At 48.0% G+C, this 20647-nt stretch overlaps 1 protein-coding gene and 1 long non-coding RNA gene across 7 annotated transcripts in view; one reads left to right on the top strand and one right to left on the bottom strand.

Moving 5' to 3' along the window:
* The window catches only part of SLC7A1 (solute carrier family 7 member 1), a 79011-nt gene extending 68300 nt beyond the window's left edge, over positions 1-10711 (bottom strand). For all 4 annotated transcript variants that reach the window (XR_003434824.1, XR_003434823.1, XM_027116586.1 and 1 more), the window contains exon 1: positions 10546-10711. The gene's annotated coding sequence lies outside the window, so the exon portion shown is untranslated. The remainder of the gene's footprint in view (positions 1-10545) is intronic.
* A 177-nt stretch (positions 10712-10888) lies between these two features.
* Positions 10889-20434, top strand: LOC113625729 (uncharacterized). Of its 3 annotated transcripts, XR_003434827.1 has the most exons (4): positions 10889-11212; positions 11323-11536; positions 13761-14255; positions 14781-20434. It is a non-coding gene; the product is annotated as an uncharacterized LOC113625729 (long non-coding RNA). The 3 variants fall into 3 exon arrangements; XR_003434825.1 differs by having other exon boundaries at positions 13761-20434; XR_003434826.1 differs by lacking the exons at positions 13761-14255; positions 14781-20434 and adding an exon at positions 11877-13575.
* Positions 20435-20647: the final 213 nt, after the last annotated feature.

The following is a 20647-nucleotide window of genomic DNA, read 5'->3' as shown; positions in this document are numbered from 1 at the left end:
TCCAGGGCGACTCAGCAAGAGCTGCCTTGCAGATGCTCAAGGCAGGACAGTTCACAGGCAGCCAGGAGCTGCGGGGAAGCCTGAGGAATTCAAGGTGGCAGAGCCCTTGCCGTGACTCATCAGACCACAGACCTGAGAGCCTTTCAGTAACTAGGCCTGAGTCCTAGCACAAGTTACAGCTGGTATTCTCCAAATTCTGACTGCATCCAATTCTGAGGCTAGCAAGACATTCTTCCCAGTTCAATGTGCATTACTCAAAGAATTAGTGAATATTGTTGCCTAATGTCTCCCAAGGTTGCCCTCTAGGGAGAAAGAAAGGTCTTCCAACAAAAGATTTCCTTTTAAAACCAAACTTGCTGCTAAAAATTTGAGGTTATAGACTTATGGGGGACATGTTATACCATTACAATTGCAGATAATCCCCTATTTCACATAATATTAACATATATAACAGCATAAAATCAAGTTCATGAGGATTCTTCTCAAATACTAACAACAGTGGTAATATTTGTAATTTATAAATGAATTTTTAAAAGACTACAAGTTAAGCACTCTGAACTCTTACAATAAACTTACTGAGAAGCACAGCAAATAAAAGAAGTTACCAGAAACAAGGCCAGATATTTGTACAGTTTCAATAAACCAGGTGATTTATCTCGTTCTAGTCCTGTTGTCACTGTGCTTTTGTTCCACAGAATCCATTCCCTTGATCTACAATTGTTCTAGGAATTATATACAAAGACTTATTAAAGAATATTAATTTTCTAAGCAAAAAAAAAAAATTCAAACGCTTCTCAAAAAAGAGAACAAAATGCATTCCACCTTTTCCAGAAGAACTATTTAATGGTACAATTGCTATTGCTAATATTATAATCTCAATGCCCTGTTCAATTTTAATCCATCAGACCTCAGAGTCTAAAAATTAGTATTTCTGTAAGAGTGACTTTTCTCCCTCTTCTTCCTACAAATCCTCAACTCTGAAAGAGAAGGCTCACCTTTCAGGTGGACTCTTCCTCAAATCACACTGAAAAAAGTAAACACACAAAAAAAAGGTCAAAGTGCTGAAATTAACAAATGTTTGGGCCATCCCTGAAAAAAAACACACAGCCTGACCAGGCCACCTTCAAAACACCAGAGTGTGAGGTCAGCTTAGGACAGAGCTACCCGGGTTTGCATCAGCAGCAAACCACACTGGCAATTCACACAGGTCTTGCCTTGTGTCCCTATTTGCCTTCTAGGGAATCATCATAGATAATAATGTCCACTTCGGTCAGAAGCCCTTAAATCACCGCAAAAAGAAAAAACCTCTACCCTCTGACTGTCTTTGTCTAAATCGGTGTGGACAGAGAATTCCTCCCAGGCCCTAGTCCAGTGAGTGTAAAACTCAGGACACCACAGAGGAGGGGAGGGTGGGCATGGAGGCCAGCACGCCCACGCCCAGCAGTGTCTGCAAACTGCAAGTCGCCACCAGGATTTTTTGCGATGCGATAGAAAAGAGTAAAAATCATCAGAGTGCAGCGCAAGTACGAGAATGAGTACTGTTTGGTGGGAAGTTTCATTTTAATCTGTATATAAATACGTACTTCCCTGTGTGTGCACCTGAGCAGCGTTTCAGTTTATTTCCTCTTGTAGACTGCAGCCAAAGAAGCTGACAGCCGCCACCCTCGGGAGAACCGGGGTGTGGGCCCCAGCAGCCCTACCCCAGGCCGAAGGAAGCCTCCCCAAGGGGCTTCCAGAACCCTGTGCAGATCGGGCTCTGAAACCTAAGTGCCTGTGTCCTTCTGAAGGAGGAACGAAACGATCTCACCGGGGGAAGCACGGGCGGCTGTGACACGCAATCGCTGAGACCAGGGCCATCCTCAAAGCCAACCTGAGATGCTGTGTTACTAAAGAACCTTCTGAATCAGAAACAGGGCGATGTACGGCCTACTAGGATATCTTGGTGGTACTGATACTAGAAAATGAGAAACTCTCCCCGGGCAAATCAGGCAAAATTCTCAACAACAGGACAGGTCAAGCCGGTGAAATGGTACACCAGCCACCAGCACCTGAGAAGTTGTCTCCTTACCCCATCTGTGAAGGAGCCTAGCAGCCAACCCAGGAAAAACTTATCCCAATACCCTAATTTCAACAAGACCCGATTACTCCAAAAGCAGAAACATCACAGTCACTCATTCATAGGGTGATGTGTATCAAAGTACAAAATGTGGTACATGTTTGTAGCCAAAACCCTCCAAAATAAACCCCAAATCGAGATGCCAGGACAGAATTACAATAGAAAATCAAAATAATTTATTGTTCTTTCCACTTGCCAAAATGTTACTACTTAGCTCAAAGACACCCCGCCTTTAAACTATACTGCTGTTTCACTAATTATAAAAATAATCCATACAACGAATATTTGCTGAGCACTAATTCAGGTGCTACACACCTAGCAGTGAACAAAACAGAGCCTGATTTTCAGTGTTTTCTTTCTGTACAAATACATGTATCTCATTAAGAGAACACTGATTATGGAAAATTGTGTCCAGATTTTTTTCACTTTTAACAGTAAAGTTTTTCCCTTAAGATCAAATGTTCCTTGAAAACATCACTTTTATTGGCTACGTGGTATTCCATCGTGTATGGTGTCATAATTTACCAAAGGACATTTCTAAATGCTGACCACAGGATAAAAACACAAACGAGAGAGAGAGACACAGTTAAACACAGCATGTTAGATCCAGATTTAGGACCTTAAGGGGGTAAAAGAGGGAAGATACAACCTTACCGATCACGGACCCCGGGCAGTGGACATGTACACGGTCACAGCTTCCCCGTGTGCCACGTTAAGGCCTAACTTGTGAATCTCCCTTTTTTATAAGCCCTACTCCCTCTTTGATCCAAGAGAACATTGTCTGCATAGAACAATACGTTTTCATTTCAATTTCCCTTCTTCTCAGGAAAGGAAATGTTTGCACTTCAAAGGGCTTCTTTGAAGAGCAGCCTCCGGTGCTGGCCCGTCCAGGTTAGGAGTTCCGTGGCCCCAGCGGGGTGTGCAGAGTCTGGGCGGCTGCCCACCGCAGTCCCTCTCCAGGCCACCTCCTTCAAGGAGAGGGTCTAGTGCGGGAGAAGAGAAAACAAACATGGAAAAATACTTGGGGCTTTTGATCATGGCTTTCAGAGGCCCTGTTCACACACAGTATAGGTTTCACAGCTCAGGGAAACTGAGGTACTGAACCATGGGGAGCCGGGTTCTAAGAACGAAACCCTTCCAGAAACCAGCCCCACCCAGCGAGGGCCCCTTCCAGAGCCGGGGAAAGAGCGGAGTCTCGGGGGTACTGCTGGTGATGACAAAGGGGACGGCTTTGATAAACGAAACACAGAAAGAAGCAAGAGCCACACCTCCCCCAACAGTCTGGAACCTTCCCCCAGGAACTTCTGGGCTAGCACAGAACACAACTCACCATTTAGAATCTCTCCTCTTATCGCTCCCCTGGCCCGCTCGCGGCGGCCGGGAGGCTCAACAACCCTATGAAATAACCGCAAGCTACAGGCCAGGAGGCCAGGAGGCCAGGACCATTCCTCTCCATCAGGGCCCCTGCCCATCCCTACCCTCTGCTTCGTCTGGGAAGCCAGGGCTACACAGCAGACAAGAGAGGGCCTGCCACGTTTCTTTTCAAGGCTTGAACAAGTTCTGGGGATTTAATAATCATCTCCACCCTTCCCCACCCCGAGGGGGTTATGTTTGCCTGCTCAGGTGGGCCGACGGCCAGGTGGTGGGCAGGGGCTTGAAAGGCATCCGCTCCAGACAGGGCGCCTGCTGCTCCGGCAGCCCGAGGCCTTGCTCCGGGCCCCCGCCCTGTGTGTTCAGGCTGCGGGTCTGCGGGACCACGTCACCCTGAGCTGAAGTCTTCCGACCAAGCACCTTCCTGCGAGCCCTCTACCCTGGCCGGGCGCTCAGCCGCTCTGCCCGAACGATGGGTGCTGTTTATTTTCCTTTATTTTACTTTTCTGTAGTTTCCAAATTTTTCACAATACACATTCTAACTTTTAGGGACTTTTTTTTTCTTAAAGAGGCTTATAAGGTAGAAAATTAGACCACAGTTCCATTGAAAGAGCCTCTCTTGAAAACAAACAAAAAAAACCCAAGAAAACGAAAAACAAAAAACCAACTACCTACATTCACATGTAAAGGACATTATTTGGACAACTGGAAGTTGAATATGGACTGTGGACTTGATGATGTCACAAATGTTCAATTTCCTGATTTTGATGTCGTACTGTGGTCACGTAAGAGAATGAATGTCCTTATTCTTAGGAAACACGCTGAAGCATGCCGGGGTAAATAAAAGGACATGATGTCTTCCACTTACTCTCAGATGGTTCAGGAAAAAATGCATCCGTGTGTGTAGACAGATTAACTGATTGACAGATAAACAGAAAGAAGGAATGAAATGTAGACAACCAGTGAATCTGAGAAAATTGAGCCGCTCCTTGTAACCCCTGCAACTTCTCTTTAAGTTTGAAATGCTATCCACAAAAAGTTGAAAGAGCAAAGGAAGAAAGAAGAGAGGCAGGAAGGGACGGGCACGAGTTTCCCCACTCCACCTGCCAGCACCCACGGCCTCCCCATGGGGCCACGGCCACGGGGGCCCTGCCAGCACACAGTCTCTCCAGCGTAGACAGTGCCTGCTGCTACCCTGGCTCGGACAGCCCCCAGCCCCGGCTTCCTGAGGGCGTCAGGGAAGCACCTTCCAAGAAAGAAGACCCCTTCCCACCTCCCGACACTACAGAAGTCAGCAAAGTGAAGATCCTGGGAGAACGGCTACCGCCACTGGCCTTGAGAAGGAGGGAGAACCGAGAAGGGAGCCACTTATCCCTACAAACCAGACGACCCCCCTGCAAAGGGCCCTCCCCCCAGCGGCGGAGGAGGGGGAGCAGAGACGACCGCCGATGGAGATCAGTGAGGCTGGGCTCCCATGGCCCGGGCAGGAAGCCCCTCGTCCAGCCAGCTCCGGCAATACCAATGTCAGACTACTGACCCAGGAGGAACGCAGCCCAGCCTCTGTCACACTTCGGCACAGTTGTGTCAAGGACCCCAGGGCTCAGAGAGGAAAGATCTGCGCTCAGAGGAACCGGGGCAGCTAGAGAGAAACAGCAGGCTGCCGCCCAGTGGTGGCACAGCCAGCTCCCGCGCCTCCAGGACTTACTTGGAACCAAGAGGCGCGTGGCAGCCCGGCATCTCCAGGTCCGTGTGCTAACCTCAGGGCCCGGCGTGGCCCCGCACACACGCGTGCCAGACCACGGTTCCCAGAGCGAGCGGCCGGAGCCCCAGGCACAGGCTGATGCCCACAGCCCAAAGCACGTGGGTGTTAGGGCCCTGGAGCCAGGCCCCAGGTGCAAATCCTAGCTCTGCCACTTAAGACCCACCCCTATGCCCATCGGCAACTTGTGTCACTTCTCAGGGCCTCCATCGCCCCATCAGCCAAACAGCAGGACCAACCTCAGGGGGCGGCCGTGAGGATTTAATGACAACGAAAGTGCGGAGCGAGCCCCACTGTGAGCACTAACAAGGGCTTGGAGTCTGGATCTTACTCAGCCCCAGGGCCTCTCCCTTCCTTCCTATTTGGTGTAAGAGACTTTGGTTAATGCTACTTGGTAGGCAGATAAGAAGATACAGAGGAAGAGAGCATTTCCAAGCCGACCTTAAAAGGTCACCCCCAGCATCTTCATGGGCAGGAAGACGACGGTGACAACAGTGTGATGAGACGCCGGTAAGACGTTTGCTCCCTTCCCCTCGCCGCTGCCCCGTGATGGGGCCCCCATCCCACGCCAATGCACTGGGGCATCTACCTCAGCCCTCAAAGGAAGGGATGAAAAAAGGTGGGAAAGACTTGGCCCCAGTTTTTAAACCCAAAGCGCTCGGGGTAATTTGGACCAAATGTCTGGGGTCAGGATGGACGAGGGCAGACACCCCCAAAACACACAGACGCACACACTCACACGCACGTGCACACAGACACAGGCAGGCCACCCCTGAGGATGGGACCGTGAGCTCTGCTTCCCAGAGGCGTGAGGAGGGGACAAACCCAAGGCTGTGGACCTGAGACCTGCAGGGACTGGCCTCCCCAACACCCCGGTGCCACGCCACCCACTGCAAGGCAGACACAACTCCAAGGAGAAGGGACGACCTTTTGACACCTTGGCAAAATGGGAGGGCAAATAAAGTTGTTACAGATTCTCTCCTCCTCCACGCCAAAATCAAAGAACTGTGCTTTGTTTCCAGTAAAACAGCTAACGTTTATACGAAGCACCTGGTATGCGCCAGAAGCTGTGTTAAGTGCGGAACCTGGACGATTGCCTCATTTAAATCCTCTCAATCCTGTAAGGTAGGCACTAGAAGCCAATTATTATGCAGGCAATATGGAAAAGGATTCAAACGTGGCTCCAAGAAATATCTTAGAAAAGGCACTGATCCTGTAAGCGGAGCCCACTCCGGGGCAGGGGGAGGCCCACGGCACCTCCTTCGTCCCCGCAGTGCGTGGCCCGTCAGGGAGAGCAGGGGGCCGCCCGGAGTCGGCACGGCGAGCGGGTCTCCGCGATGCGGGGCTCCCTGTGCGCCCAGCACGTGCGGAGAATCAGGACCCACTCCTACGCACGTGGCGAAGTACTTGGCTGTTCTCACAGGCAAGAACCTTACCTGCATGGGTCTTCTGAAGAAAGCACTACGGCAGGAAGACAGAATGTTTCAGAAACAACTGCCTCCAGAGGGGAAAAGTGACTCAGGAAGAAGGGAGACGGTGTGGAAACACACGCTGTCCTACCGGACGAAGGACATTCTTTCTCCCTCCTCAGTATAAATCCGCCTCTTGGTAGCCCCTGAAGGCTGAACGGAGCTTGATTTCTGGTTGCCTTTATCAGAAGAGAAGGCTGGCAATGGAAAGAACCTATTTTCTGAAAGAATCTAAATGGACTGACCTTTATTCTTTCAAAGAATATTCTGCACTTCATGTTTACTGGCTTCATCATTATGAGGCTGAGAGGGCGGGCTTCCCCAAGCTACAGGCAGGGCAAGAGCACGTCTGCAGGGTTCCGACAGCCCAAAGGACATACTGGAGGCTGCACAGAGACGGCCGCAAACCTGCACCGAAGACGCCTCGGATGGCGCCCTTCCCGGCACTGGACCACCTGCCCCGGCTCCTAGAAGCAGCGTCTGCATTTCAGGGCGATGACCTCAGGCTGCACTGAAGCTGGCCTCTAACTCCACACAGCTCTACCCTCAGCTGACGTGGTCTGTCCACCAAATCTACCGCCTGGAGGTCCCCAGTGCTAATGACAACAACCAGAGGAAAAGCCAAATGGAAGACTCGGGTGTGGCATGACGAGGGAACCCCGTGCCAGAACCTATCCCGACGTGCAGAGATGTCTCTCCTGCAGCCTGTGTCCCCGGGTGAGCGAATCCTCACCGATGGGTGAAGCAAACAGCTTCAGCCGCTGCTCTGCCGAGGCCAAAGGTCTGAAGGAACGTCTTCGGAGCCCAATGAAGACAGCAGTCCACCAAGTCCTCTTACCAACGTGCTGCCCGTCCTTCTAGCAGATTCACAGGTGGCAAATGCACTAACCCCCCCCCGCATGATAAACCGGGGCTTGCTTTGAACAAGTGCAGGGGTAGTTGCTGTCAAAGCGGCTTTGCAGTTGGGGGTGGGGACATGATTACAGAGAAAGAGAAGCCACTGAAGTTCCCACAGGGCCCACAACCTGCCACCAAAGCTGCTACTCTTCTCTTGACTGGAACAGACCTAAAACCTTGGGCAGATACAACCTTGGCCTGGGGTCCAACGCCAGGGGCCTCCGGCCCAAGAAACCCCCGGCAGGCAGGCCTCCTGAAGGCCAGGAATGAAAAAGTAGGCGCGCCCCAGGGCTGCAGACCCCAAGCGGGCCACGGGACAAACCCACGGCCAAGATGCCCACTGGAGGGCGCAGGGGAGATCAGGGAGGCCGCAGGCTTGCCGGGCGGAGGGGAAGGAGGCCCCACGCTGCAGCGGCACGTGGGCGCAACAAGGCAGCTCCGGCTCAGCCCCGGCCCGTGAGGATGGAAATGTCTGGAAAAAGCCGGTTGTGACTTTCACCGAGTCCTTCCTGACACGATCTCCTCAGCCTTCCCCACCTCACTAGCACAGTGGCTCCGCTCTACGTGGAACCTCATCCGGCCTTTCGCACCTCACATGGAATCTTCCTTTAAAATCCACAGACAGAGCAAGGACACCAGCCTGCAGACTGAGCAGAACTCAACCAGCTCACATTCCTACCGTGTCCAAGATGCCACCATCTCTCTCTCTCTCACAGAAACGACATATGGACACACTCTCTCGTGCAGAAATAAGCTGGGCTTGGGGTTTTTTCCAGACCTAAGTTACCAGTCTCTGCTCTGGCCTCCCCCCTTCTGCGCCTGCCCGTCCCCCATCTCTTCTCCACCCAGGAGCTGAAGTGGCCCTTCCACTCCCTGACAGCCACCCAGCACTCCCCGCTTCTCTGAGAAAAACAGCCTGCCAGCAACAGGAGCAGACAGGGGTGAGGGCCCCAGGCTGGAGAAGAGCACCAGGGCCCGCCCGTCCGCAGGTCCCACCTGGAGTGAGGACCCGGCCCCAGGTGGAAGGATGGCCATCTCAGAAGATGCCTGTGGCCCAGACACCTCCAGGGTCAGAGGAAAATGTTTCTCCCCATAACAAGGACACACCCATTCCTGTTTCAAATTCCTCTCTGGGATTAATAAACCAATACCTTCAAATACATAATTAATAATGTAAGGGAATAATTTAATAAGACATAATGCTGGGCCCTCCAACGTAATTACGTATTTTTACTGGCCTGAGTAGACAAGAAACGACAGACTAGAACACTCAGTAAACATGTGTTTAAGCCCATCAAAGAATGGAAGCCCCAACCCAATACAATTAACGTGTGTCCTAAAATGCAAGCTCCTCGAGGTCAGCAATCTCGTCTTTCAAGCCTTTCTTCCTTTAAAGCAAATAATTATATGCATAAGAGCACCCATGTGGTTCAATCCAGATTTAAACAACTGAGTACATTTCTGATCTCTATTAATTCTCGTCCTGTTTCTTTAGTCAAAACCCCTTTGGCACTCTTTAAATTTTACCTGTAATAATTAAACATGATGTTAATATGCTAAACCTTTAAAAACTATTTTAATCCATTGTTGATTTTGTCCCCTAAGTTTCTATTCTGACTGTGACTTAAACAAGACTTTTTTGTTTTAATCACAGAAGGGTGTGTGCATATAAAAATAATAATTTCCACTGAGATCAACTAAAAATATCAGGGGATATTTTTATAGGTATCACGGTTTCCCATTATCGGAACCAAACCTAAGTGGCAACAAACGTTAAGATGAATCCCGAGTAAATTATAATTCAAATGAAACACAATTAGGAAATTCAGCCAGAGGCCAAAACACAGTCCTGGTCACAGTTTTAAGAGCTCATTTAGGGAAATACACCTGGGATTGAAACCCTCACCCCCTCCTCTGTTTACAAATCTGGAGTAAAACCTACTCCAGGTTACTTCTACACGTGAGAGCCTGAGGGCGGGTACTGGGCAGTGTTCCGTTTCTTCCGGAAGGCACTTGTCTGGCTGTCCTAATCATACAAGTCAAGCACCGCTCGTCTCGGGTTCTCACAGCCACTGAAAAGGGGAAGGTAGTAGTACTACAGCGCCCTGCTGCCGTGTACACACTGGTCTTAGAATGACTGCGGGACCCGCCTGGCCCGGGAAGTTTCCTACTACGTAGAAAGGAACACACTGAGAATAGGTTGTCTCGGTGAAGCCGGAAGAACTGCCTCCTGCTCGAAACCATCTGGAAGCGTTGAGCACCGGCCTCTACGGGCCAGATTGGGTCACAAGGAAGCCCCCGGCGGGGGGGACTTCCCCGAAACAACTCCGGGGACCCGGAAGAGAGGTGGAGGCGGGCCAGGGAGTGTGCAGGGTTCCAGAGAGGAAGAGACGTGGGCGCCGCGGCCAGCTTGCGGGTGCGCGACGCCGTCCTCGGCCGGCCACCTGCCGCGGGACCACCCTCCGCCGCCCGGCGGGCTCCCCACCCGCGGCCGATAACACGTCGTGGACCTCGCGGCGGGGCGGCGTGCTCCGCTCCGCGCCATGTAAGGGAAGGTCTCGGGACGCCTGCCGGGCCCAGTGCCCGCTCCCCGTCCCCACGCCCCCGCGACCACCCGCGCGTCCCGGCGCCCGGTGCCCCGCAGGGAGCGCTGGGCCAGCACCCCGGAGGCGCCAGGTCGCCCACGCTTCCTCACGGGGTGTTGCATCATGCACCACGCCGCGCCTTCAGCGAACCAAAATGGACTCCGTGGCGGAGACAGCCTCATGGGCACCGGCCGCGTACACCCCCGTCCGCCCTGCCCGCGCCCACCCGGAGGATGCCAGGGCTCCCCGCGCGGGCTCCGCGCCCCTCCCCGCGCCGCCGGGGTCAGCCCCCCAAGGTGACCCGGACCCGGGCAGCTGCCCCAGCGCCGGCGGAGGACGGGGACTCACCGGGCCGGCGGGTGGCGGGATGCAGGCAAGACCGCGGCTGGACTGACGGACGATCGACCAAGGCTCGGCGGGACTGACGGACGCTCGGGCGGAGGCGCGGCGCGCGGGGAGCCGGAGGGGGAGACTCGGGTAACGGACGCCGGGTGGCCGCGCGCCCCGCCGGCAGCTGACCTGCCGCTCACACCTGCCGGCGCTGAGTGAATGGAGCGTTGAGGGCGGGAGGGATCGGGAGCCGGTTTCATCAGCCGCGCCCCGCTCCCTGCGCCCGCCCCCAGCGCCCCGCCGTCCGGCCCGCTCGCTAGCGTCACCGCCTGGCACCAATGGCAGCGCGGCGCGGCGGCGGCTCCGGGAGCGGGCGGCGGCGGGGGCGGGGCGGGGGGCGGGGCGGGGCGGGGCGCGGCGTCTTCGCGCGCCCCGCGCCCTAACCTGGGATTCCCCCGCGGGTGGGCGGCGCCTGCCGACGCGCTGGTGGTCGCCCCGCCTGCGTGCGGCCATCCCTCGGGCAGTGGGAGCCCGCCTGCGTCTTCGGGTCCCCGCAGCCCCCCGCGCGGGCCCGACTGGCGCGGCCGCCAGACTGTCCACCCGACCGCGGGCCCCGGCGAGCGGACCCCGCGCTCGCGGCCAGTTTGCCTCCCCCAAAATGAGAAGATTGGGGAGGCACTTCAAGGTTGGTTTTTTTTTAAATTATGATAAATCTTCATTTCTTTGTCATTGGAATATTGTATTGCTGTTCCCTTACTTTCAACAAATAATGTATCCTCGCCCCTTGTCCGGAAGGGCCGGAAGCCTGAATCTGCCTGTGCCCCTGGCGGTAGGACGAGCACCTGGCCGGCGGGCCTGTCTCCGCGGCTACTTCCGGAGCTACTCTCCCCGAGATGGCAGAAACTAGACCCGGGTCCCACCGCGCTCACTTCACAGGCTCCCTCTTGGCGCCCAAAACCAAGCAGAAGCCACAGTCTATAGAGATCCAGTAACTTGTGACACGAGAGAGGTAAGTAGGTCATAGATTAACCCCGCCAGCCTCCTCTCTAACTTTGCAGGAAAACAGGAAAAACGATAGCACGGTGTCCACGGCCTTTGAGTCCTTTCCCCGCTTCCTACCCAACCCCCCTCCCCCCGCAATGTCCTTGGTCAGTGATGGGGCCTCATTATCAGCCACAGGATGCGATACTCTTGGAATTACACTAGCAATTTATAAAGCATATAACTGCAGGGTGCTACTAGCTTCAGAAGCGTTTTCGTGAACACATAGCAATGGGCTAGTATTTGCAAGGCACTTTGGAGTGTTTGGTATCATAATCAGTGACTACATACACGTTGTTTTAAAGCAGAAAATTTCAGTTTCAACTGTTCATTGGTGAAAGGATGCTCTCAAGTTGCGTTAAGGAGGTCTCCTGTGCTGGGGCTCTTCCTGAATCCCACACAGCCTCCTTAACCCGCTGACATTGCCATCGTAGGATTTCACAGAGGGCAGCCTGGTGTGATTCAAGGACCACCAGCTTTGCCTTTGCACTCGATCTGGATTTGAATCTGAATTCTACTCTTTCATTCCTTTATGGTTTTCCACAAGCTATTTCACTTCTGTTTGGAGCTTATAAACCTTTTATTCTTAGCAGAATATCCCTTAGTACTTGAAATATGATTGTGGGATTTTTTTTTTTTTTACTCTTGGCAGGAAAATAGAATTTAATAGATTGTAGAGATGCTCTGCTCGGGCAACAAGCAGACGGATCATAGAGTTAGTATCTGTAAATTCTGAGAGCAAGTGTTCCAGGCCCTGATGGGTGTATGGGTGTATGGGTGGAACTCAACCAAGACAGTTGTCAGCACTGTGCCCCGTTTAGCAGCCTCGCCCAGCAGACTTCGTCTTCAGTAAAACTGTAGGAGACCCTCCATGACAAGGCCCGTAAGCAAGCAAGTTGCTGGCAGAAAAGATTCAGTGCGAACCAGGGGAAGAATAATGATGCTCAAAGCCTCAGCAAAAAGTGAGGGGAAAATGTCGAAAAAACTGGCTGAATTTATAAATAAAGCGAAATCAGGCAGGTTAGGATCACACACAGGTCCAGAGGGATCATGAGTGACAGGCCACCCTGATCATACTCAAAGAACAGCGGATCCAAGATTCCAAAGACTGTTAAGGAAAGGAAATGCTAGAATTTAAGCCCTAGGAGCACCATCCAGGGTGAAGGTGGACAGACCAAGTCCCGGGCCAGCACCGTTAGGCAGGATGGGGTCCAGAAAACGTAGAGAATCAGAGTCAGACAGATGTGATTTTGGACTAAACTCTTACCTCCTGCTAGCTGCTGGCCTAGGGGAATTGTGTTTGTCCTCTTTTAACAACATACTTTATGATGCCAACTTCTGGAAAAAGCTAAATTATGAAGACATTAAAAAGATCAGTGGTTGCCAGAGGCTTGTCGGGGGAAGAAGTGGGAGGGATGAATAAGTAGCGCACGGGGATGTTTAGGGCAGTGAAACTACTCTTAACGATACTGTAAGGGGGCTACACGTCATTATACAGTTGTCAAAAACCACAGAATGTCCAACACAGACAGTAAACCTTTATATTAACTACAGAATTTAGCTAATAATAATGTGTCCACATTGGCTCATCAGTCATAGCAAATGCACCACAACAGTTCAAGATGTTAATAATAGGGGAAGGCTTCCCTGATGGCGCAGTGGTTGAGAGTCCGCCTGCCGATGCAGGGGATGCGGGTTCGTGCCCCGGTCCGGGAAGATCCCACATGTTGGTTTCCCTCCCCCTCATCCCATACTGGAGGACTCCTCTGGACACAGATCAGATGCCAGTGGCAACGCTTCTGGATGGCTTTCATTTTAATAACAGGTGGCCATCCCCACTGCAAGCACTCTGGGACCCCAGGTCCGAAACCATCCTCTAGAGAAACATGGTATGCGTGCATCAGTCCAGAGCCTAAGGATACATCATCAGAAGTGGTGTATTATTTCTTTTCTTTTTTTTTTTGCGGTACGCGGTCCTCTCGCTGTTGTGGCCTCTCCGGTTGCAGAGCACAGGCTCCGGATGCGCAGGCTCAGCGGCCATGGCTCACGGGCCCAGCCGCTCCGCGGCATGTGGGATCTTCCCGGACCGGGGCACGAACCTGCGTGCCCTGCATCGGCAGGCGGACTCTCAACCACTGCGCCACCAGGGAAGCCCTAATTAATTGTTTAATTGTCTGTCTTCCCCCAACTAGGCTGAAACTCCATAAAGGCAAAGCCCTTTTCTACCTGTGCACTGCTGTGTGCTAAGCAGAGTGCCTGCACAGAAGAGGCATTGACACATTAGTTAAATGATGAATAACCAGAGGGGATTCCAGATGAGAAGCAGAGATTCTACATGAAGCAGTGATGGGAAGGATAAAGCCCCACTATCTTTTCTCAGCTCCTCCCCAACTGGCTACAGATTGGAAATCTTATTACCCTCAAAGACAGCTCCCCGTTTCATTGTCTCCTATCCTCCTCATTTCTCAGAGACAGATGCTATGAGATCATTGCAGTCTTTTGGAGATCCAGGTCCCCAATCCCATAATATAAGGCTCTATTCAGGAGAGGAGAGATATGAATACTTCCAAGGAAGTACTCTTGGGCACATCATTTTAGTTAATTATCATCATCTCATCAAACCATCACCTTACTGAATACTCCCAAAGATAAATCTTTGTGTTCTTATTAACCATTTCCCTAAAATAGTAGGAGACCAAGGATAATCTGTCCCTGACTTCTTCCTTGGAGATTCGTGTTTCCACAAGTCACAGCCAATCATAGTTTTAAATGGTCAAAAACAGAAACAACGACTTCTCTGTGTTAAGAATCACTCAATTGCAGGTAATCCATACCTGATTCAAACAACTCTAGGAAATCTTTTAAATTTATTGTTACATAACTGCGAAGTTTAGGATTTGCCAGGTGTACGTATGTCTGGAGCTAGGTTTTCAAAATATATCTCAGTCTCTCTATCTTGCAGTTTTCCTGATGGCTGTATTCTTTGCCAAATCTCTCCATTGGTAAAAGCAGTGGTTTTTGAAGTGCGGCAAAGAAGGAAACCCCTTCCAGCATCCATTTCAATCCTACAAAAGGACCCCAGTAGGCTCTGCTTGGGTCGCATGCCCAAGCTTACATACCTCTCCCTGATTCCTGCAGAGTGGTGTTCTCTTGTGGGCTAGCCTGGGTCACATACCCACCTCTGTGGGGCAGGGGGACAGTGCAGAGAGGAGGTTGATTGGCAGTTCCGCTAGTATCACAGAAGTAGAGGAAGAGGTAGTCCCCACAGGGAAGGAATGTGAGGAGACAAGAAAGAAACTGGTGTCCACTCTATTTCCACTCCCCTGCTCGTTCAGATGTCCCCCAGCCCATCCTAGAGGCATCTGGACCACGTGTTTTTCGTGTGTTACCACCATCCAGCTGCAGCGACCACTCCAGGCACATCTGCCCTGTCTCTGAGGCACATATGCCCTTGAAATAGTGATTTCATTTCCTTTGGATAAATACCCAGAAGTGAAATTACTGGATCCTATTTTAGCTCTATTTTTGATTTCTTGATGAATCTCCATACCGTTTTCCTTAGTGGCTATACCAATTTACAATCCCACCAACAGTGCACAAGTTTCTTCTCTTTGATAATAGCCATTCTGTGTCATTGCTTGCTCTTCTCTTGTAGACAGCATATAATTGGACTTTTTAAAATTCATTCTCCCAATTTCTACTTCTTAATTGGAATGTTTAATCCATTTACATTTAACATAATTACTAGTAGGTTAGGGCTTTTGTATGTCATTTAAAATTTTCTTTATGTCATGTCTTTTTCCCTTTATTTCTTCATTACTGCCTTCTTTTGTGTTAGATAAAATTTCCTAGCATACCATTTAAATTATCTATTGTTTCTTTACTATATATTTTTGAGATTTTTTATTGGGTGCCCTGGCAATTAAAATGAAATTGTAACTTAGAATAATCTAGTTTGGATTAATAGCAATTTAAACAGTCTGCTAAACTTTTGCTTCTTTATATTCCATTCCCTCCCTTTTCTTTATACTTTTATTGTCATACAAATTACATCTTTACACACCGTAAGCCCAACAAGGTAGTTTTATAATTGTTGCTTTGTACAGTTGTCCTTAAATCCAAAAGAAGAAAAAAAACTACAAATGAAGACACATTTGTACTGTCTTTGTAAAACCCATGTATTGACCTCCTCTGGTGTTCTTCATTGTTCATTTGGATTTTAGTTACCGTCCCATCATTTCAGCCTGGAGGACTCTGTTTAGTATTTCTTGTAGGTCAGGTCTGATAGTGACGAAGCCTCTCATTTTTTCGTCTCCTTCATTTTTGAAGGACTAGATTTCCTAGATGTAGGATCTTAGTTGACAGTGTTTTTCTTTTAGTACTTTGACTATGTCATCCACTGCCTGCTGGCAACCATGGTTTTGAATGAGAAGTTAGTTGTTAACCTCATTGAGATCCCTTGTGCAGGACGGGTTTGCTTTCCTCTTGCTGCTTTCATCAGTGTCTCCTTTTCTTTGGCTTTTTAGCAATTTGATTATGGTGTATTTGGTGTAGATCTCTTTAAAATGATCTACTTGGAGTTCATTGAGCTTCCTTGGTGAGCAGATCGTTTTTCATCACTTAGGAAGTTTTGGGCCATTGTTTCTTCAAATATTCTTTTTTCTCCTTTCTTTTCTTTCTTTCTTGGACTCCCCTTATGTGTAGGCTGGATGGTGTCCCACAGGTTTCTGAGGCTCTGTTTATTATTCTTTATTCTTTTTCTTTTTGTTCTTCAGACTGGATAATCTCAATTAGTCTATTGGTGGTTTTGTCTGCCTGTTCAGATCTTCTGTTGAGCCCCTCTAGTGAAGTTTTCATTACAGTTTTTATACTTTTCGACTCCAGAATTTTCATTTAAAAATAATTTATATCTCTTTATTGACATATTCTATTTTGTGAGATGTCATTCTCTTACTTTAGTTCTTTCAACATGGTTTCCTACATGATTGATGACTTTAAGTCTTCGTCTAGTAAATCTAACATGTGCCCTTTCTCGTGCACAGTTTCTTTTGTGTGCTTTTTCTCTTGTGAAAAGATATTCTTCCTGGGTTTTTTTTTTTTTTTCATGTCTTGTGATTTTTTGCTGAAAGCTGTACATTCTAGATAAATAATGTGCCCACCCTAGAAATAAGATTCTCTCCTTCCCAAGGTTTTTTGCTGTTGTTCTTGCTGTTTTCTGTTTATTTGTTCAGTGACTTTCCTAGACAAATTTTATAAAGTCTGTATTCTTTGTCATATATAGCCACTGAAGTCTCTGCTACTTAGCTTAGTGTTCAGCGAATGATTGCACTAAGATTTCCTTATGTGTCTTGAACCAATGAGTCTCTCATCCTTTCTCTGGTGCTTCTGTGTGTGTGTTGGGGCATGCTTGCCAAGTTCCCACAGGTAGCTTACAGCTCTGCATTAGCCTACACTTCTTGCTTGTGCAGACCCTCAGCGTCAGCCAGAATTGAGAGCTTAGGGTCTTCTCAGTTGTTTCTTAGGCATAGACACAGCTCTAGGTATGCACACAGCCCTGTGTGTGTGCTTGTGGTCTTCTAGATTCCCAGGAATATATAGAAACTTTTGAAAGCACCCTATGGATATCACGTGTCCAGTGTTTCCTTTTAAGTTTTTTTTTCATAGCCTTTTGTTAGCCTCAACTTGTAACACTTCCTTAAGCAACTGCAGTGTTAAACAATTAATGCTGATTGTTTTGACAAATACCCTGTCAGTAGGGCTGTTCTCACAGAGGGAGTTCTAAGTCACATCAAAGAAAGAGTTGCCCTGAAAATGGAACTTTTCAGCAGGCTGTCAGACAGGTCAAATATTGACAGTTCTTTGGGAATGGCCCTTTTGGGAGCTCTGCACTCATTCTGCCCCCTCTAGCGGCTGCTAGGCTGCTAGCTCTCAGGCATATTCTCTTTGATCTTCAAGGTTACTGAGAGGGAAAGCATCACCTCTGCAAAGCTTGGCAGTGTCTCTTGATTGATGAATGTTACTAGACTGAAATTAGGACTTCTGTCTATCAAAGACACCACTAGGAAAATGAAAATGGAAGCCAAAGAGTGGAAGATGGTATTTGTAATACATATGACTGACAAAGAATTGTCACAAATCTGTAAGAGCAGGTTAGACACAGCTGAATTTTTTTAAAAAATTGTGAACAGAAGGAATTATTTGGAACACCATCTAAAAAGACAGAGATGCAAAATATAAAACTATACCGAAAATAAGGAAGTAAGAGTAATAAGTCCTAACATATACAAAGAGACAATTTTCAAAGACATGTAACTAGGATATTTTAGAAATATTGCTAAGATTTAAATTCTAAAATATCAGAATCCAAATGAACTTCAAGTAGGGGAAAAAGTCCACAACTAGAAACAACATAGAGAAACTATAGGACATGAAAGACAAAAGACCTTAAAAGCATCCAAGAAAAACCAGATTACCTATGAAGAAATGGCAATGAGAGTAAAATTTTATTTTTCAGTGACCATGATATCAGAGCCAGTGAATTATTTTCAATGTGCTCAGAGACACTGAAGAGTTACCCACAGTTCTCTACCCACTGACACCATCTTTAAGAGCAAAGGTTAAATAAAAACGTTTTCTGACTTAATAACTAAGAATGTTTTTCTCTAAAAGACACTCATTAAAGGAAATACTGAAAATATGTGGAAAAAATACCTCAGGTGGAATGTCTGAGGGACAAGAAGAAATGGTGAGCAAAGATATTGCTAAATATAGATACAGATGGTATAAAGTAAATAAAGTAGCGTCTAACTTAGGGGTAGGGATGATAGAGTAGAACTAAAATAGTGAACAACTGGATGTGTGGTCAGATTTGAATGGTGCTTCGTGATTAAGAGATGCTAAATCCAGATTTCTTTGGTTTGAATTCTGACTTTGGTACTAATTATCTGGTGGTACCTATTACCTTGCTTTAGGCAAGTTAATTAACACCTCTGTACGTCTATTTACTTCTCTTAATATGAGGATAGTAATAGTATCACTCATAGGGTTACTGGGATGCTTAAATTAGTTAATATATGTGAACCACTTAGAACAGTGCTTGATACATGGCAAGTGCTTCCTAAGTGTGAGCTATGATTATCAATAAAGCATTCTCAGGTCCTTGTGTTGCCAGGTGAAATACAGAATCATGGTGAGAGACTTTATCAAACTTCTTTTGACAGCAGTGATTGAGAAAATAAAAATACTATTAGCAAGTTCGTTTTCATTGACTCATAAACTTTGTACCACACTAACTTAAACTACATAGACTTTTCAAAAATCTATTTATTGATCTACACGATAATTCCAAGAAGTAAAAACCTGACAGGTTGTGGCAGACACTGCTAGCGGCCTTCGTGATGTTCAGCCTGCCTTTCTTACACACAGAACACTGGTTTCCTGTAGAGTGTGAATGTGTCCAGCTAAGACACTGACTCTCCCAGATGTCTTTACAATTATATGGCCATAGCCCCTAGTTCAGATCGTTGAGATTTAAGTGAAAGTCATTGGGTTGGATTTCTGGAAAGGCCATGTCATGCTTTATGCCTTTAAAGCTAATGTGCCGTGAACCAATATGTTTCTATCCTTTCACTCTGTGTGTGTGCTCCTCATGCCTTCAAAGCTCCCGTAAGAAGTTGACAACTCTGCCTTAGCTCTCACTTCTTATTTGTACATAGCCTGAAGGTCAGCCAGAGGTGAAAACTTACAGCCTTCTCAGGTTTTCCTGGGCATGTGCACAACCCTTGGCATGAACACAGCCCTGCACATGCATGTGGCCTTTTAGATTCCCAGGAACGTACAGGAGATTTCAAATGTCCCTTGTGAACTTTTTTCCAAATAATCTATTTACTCAGAGAGAATTCGCTAAAAATTTCTGGGAATTTAAAAGTGGACTTTGACAGATTGTTTCCTAAAATCGGCCAAGAAGAACAATAAAGTGGAATCTTCTATGTCATCAAAATGACAGTAATGATAATAGGGTGGCATTATTCAGAAATATATAGCATGATGGGAAAAGAAGTCCATAAATAGACACAACACACACGCACACACTTTGCGTATGATATAGGCTGCACTTTAAATTAGTAGGGAAAGGATGAATTATTCCATAAATAGGTTGGAATGATTGGCAGTTCATTTAGGAGAATAATAGATCTTTATGTCATTCCTTACACAGGAATAAATTCCAAATGGTTTAAAGATATAGATAGATAAATGTGTTAATAATCTTAACGTGAGGAAGGTTTTTTTTAGGACGAAGGAAAACGAGAAAAAACAAAGGCAAATCTTGACAAATTTGACTATCGACGAGTTAAATACGTCCTCATAGTGAAAGTCCCCACAAATAAAAGTAAAGGCAAACAACAGGCTGATTGACAGTTCTTATCAAATATGTAACAGAAAAAGAAAAAACTGAATAATGGGATCCTGTTTTTAACCAATTAAATTGGCCAAAGAGAAGAAGCTTTTAGGAGGTTGATCGTATGCCATGTTAATGTGGAGGTGAAGATACAGTCATACTCACCTTCACTGTTAGTAAGAGTACAAAGTGGTAGAGCTGTTTTGAGAGAGGCAATTTGACAGGTTCTAACAAAATTTTAAATGTGTGTCACTCAAATACAATATTCTCACCTCTGGGAATCTGTACTGCAGAATATTCACACGCTCCCAAAGGGGTGTTTGCGTGAGGCTGTTCACTGCCCTGCTGTCTGTGGCAGGACCAGGAACCTGAATGCCCTTCACTCCTCTGTGTGGGGGGGTGTGTGTGTGTGTGTGTATATGTGTGTGGGGTGTGTGAGTGTATGGGTGTGGGTATGTGTATATGTGTGTGGGGTGTGTGTGTGGGGGTGTGTATATGTGTGTGGGGGGTGTGTGTGGGGGGGTGTGTATGTGTGTGTCGGCGGTGTGTGTGTGTTTGTGTGTGTCAAAAGAGGGAAGGGAGTTACAGAGAGAAAAAGTCTACAGTAAAGATTCAGATTACTTCACAATTATTTTGGATGGTGAACTTCTTTCTTTAACTGTTTCTGGTGACCCAGAGTGA

Source organism: Aethalodelphis obliquidens, unplaced genomic scaffold (genome assembly GCF_003676395.1).
Source record: "Aethalodelphis obliquidens isolate GAN/ISIS:26980383/991018 unplaced genomic scaffold, ASM367639v1 scaffold16, whole genome shotgun sequence".
Taxonomy (NCBI): Eukaryota; Metazoa; Chordata; class Mammalia; order Artiodactyla; family Delphinidae; genus Aethalodelphis; species Aethalodelphis obliquidens.
Note: the sequence above shows the minus strand (reverse complement) of the source record. Positions and strands in the feature narration are given on the sequence as shown.